Source organism: Micromys minutus (assembly GCF_963924665.1).
Source record: "Micromys minutus genome assembly, chromosome: 22".
NCBI classification, from domain to species: domain Eukaryota; kingdom Metazoa; phylum Chordata; class Mammalia; order Rodentia; family Muridae; genus Micromys; species Micromys minutus.
In genome coordinates, this window is record NC_137957.1 from 4193306 (window position 1) to 4195997 (window position 2692).

The 2692-nt window shown below is 38.2% G+C and overlaps 1 pseudogene across 1 annotated transcript; it reads right to left on the reverse strand.

Annotated features, from left to right (window-relative positions):
* Positions 1 to 1721: 1721 nt before the first annotated feature.
* LOC308435272 (nucleophosmin-like) lies at positions 1722 to 2404 on the reverse strand (annotated as a pseudogene). Its single transcript has one exon. The product of its transcript is annotated as a nucleophosmin-like (transcript).
* Between the last annotated feature and the right edge of the window lie 288 nt (positions 2405 to 2692).

The window sequence follows — 2692 nt, forward strand, 5'->3', positions numbered from 1 at the left end:
CTCTTTTAGTGTTTTCTTTATTGTTTTTATTTCCATTTTAAATTCCTTCTTCAATTCCTTCATCTCTTTGGTTCTGTTTTCCTCTAGTTTTTTGATTTCTTTGAGTGTTTTTCTTGTTTCCTCTTTAAAAGCTTCTATTTTTATGCTTTTTCTCCCATTCTTGTTTAAGGATCTCTATCATCATCTTGATGTATGATTTCGGGTCTGAGTCTTCTTTTTTCGGGAGTGTTTGGCATTCCGCTTTTTGCTTTGATGGGAGAGCTGGTTTCTGGTGTTGCCAAGTTGTCTTGGTTTTCCTTGGGTAAGTTCTATTGCTTTCCTCTTGCCATCTTGTTTTCTGTGATTATAAGTGGTCTTGTTGTCAGTGATTGGTTCTCGTCTCTCCTGTACCTGTCCTGTGTCCCTAGATGTCCTCTGTTCCTGGTGGCTAAGGGCCTGAGCGTTTGTTCTGCACACAGGGGCCCTCAGGTTGGAAACCAAGTCCCTATGTGAGGGTTCCTGCTCCCCTGAACCAATGGGGGAGCGCTTTCCAAGCACTCGGCTCAGACCTCTCTGTGTCCTGGCTATTTGCAGGCAGTCTCTCCTGGCCTGTGTCCCTAGATCTCAGCTGTTCCTGGTGGCAGATGGCCGGAGCCCTTCAAGTCTCGGTTATCTTATTTAATATAATATTTTCAATTATCTCAATTTATCTGAAAATGTCAAGAATTCACATTTATTCGTGGCTAAATAGTGTTCCATTTTATATGTGCACCACATTTTGCCTTTCTATCCATTCCTTGAAGGCTGTTTAGGTTGTTTCTATTTAATCCTCTTCGTCGTCCTCCTCCCCCACTTCCTCTTCTTCTTTGTTGTTGTTTCTGTTTATTGAGACTGTTTCTCTAGCCCTAATAAATGCTTTTTAAAATATATGTTGCCATATTTATGCTGTATCTTCACATCATTAGAACACAAACTAAGACAAAAATTCATGTTGTTTCAGTATTTGTTGAGATTTGCATTTTTATTATATATGTTGATTTGAGGGCAAGTTCCACGGTTGGCTGAGAAAGATGTGCTTGGTGTGCACATGTTTAAGGTTGTAATTTCCTTTCATTAGGTTGCTATTCTAATGAGCACGTAGCAATACATTATCCCTGCTGACTGGTGTGTTTGCTTTTTATGTTCTCAGATATTAGAATAGCTATGCTTGTTTCTTCTTTACTGGTCATAGAGACCACTAAGATTTAAAGTTATTAACAAACAATGTGTATTAATTCCTGATTTTATTTTGTGATGTTTCTTAAAACTTTATTAAAATACTGAGTTTATTTCACATGTATATTTTTTGGCTCCTTACCATTGACACATATGACCACCACTATTACCATGTCTTATCGTAACATTCCATACATATTTAAAACCAAGTAAAGGTTGGAGTTCCACCCTTGAAAACTAAACAGGGATTTTAGACAACACATTCTTGGCAATTGAACCTGGACAACATTCATCAAACACTGTAGGAAAAATTCTCATTTTGCAGTATAAAAAGGACAGCCAGAGGGCTGGAGAGATGGCTCAGCAGTTAAGAACACTGACTGCTTTTCCAGAGTTCCTGAGTTCAATTTCTAGCATCCACATGGTGGATTAAAACTATCTGTAATGGGATCTGATGCCCTTTTCTGGTGTGTCTGTACTTACATAAAATAAATAAGTAAATCTTTTTAAAAAGGGACAGCCAGAAATTAACAATTACAGAAATGAAGTAAGACAGAATATTTCAAACTGTTTAAACCATTTTCTTTAAGAGACTTCCTCCACTGCCAGAGATCTTAAATCGCCTCCTGGTCAGTCATCCAGAGACAATTCTTCACATAATTAATGAACTTGATTTCCACTTTAGGAAGAGTATCACCCTTTTCTATACTTGATTGCAGTTTTACCTTAATGTTTTCTACAGGACTAGGTCCTTTTGGTGTTTTAAGAGTTTTTTTTTTTTTTTTTTTCTGTTTATGGAAGGACTCTTGACCCTTTGATATTGGTTTTAAGTCTTCTCCATTTTTGCTTGATTTTTGTGCATTTTTGGCTGGGTTATCTTGTACAGGATTCTACACTAGAACCTTTTCTTCAGTTTCCACTTCATCAAAATCACCATCATCATTTTCATCATCCTATCATCTTCATCATCATCCTTGTCGTCCTCATCAAGTTTTACTTTTTTTCTGTGAGACCTTGTTACCATCTCCAGGAGCATCTTCCTAGACATGCCTAAGAGTTTTACATCTTCATCTTTTGACTCTGCATCTTCATCCACAGCTACTATGTGCTGTCCACTAATGTGCAGCAGTTCTGAGTGACACTTCAACATTAAGATCACAGGTGGTATAATTTTGAAGCCCCCAAGGGAAACAGTTGGTTGTACAGACATTTCCCCCCCCAAATATTTTTATTGGAAATATTCTGCATTTACATTTCAGATATTATCCCTTTCCCACAATACCATCTCCCTCTCCCTCTCATTGGCTCCATGAAGGTGCTTCCTCTCCCAACTACCTTCTCCAACCTCAGCATCTTGGCATTCCTCTACACTGGGAAAACCAGCCTTCATTGGACCAAAGGCCTCTCCTCCCATTGATGTCAAAAAATGCTACCCTTTGCTGCATACGTACTTCAGGCTATGGGTCTTTTCATGCAAACTCATTGGTTGATATTTTAG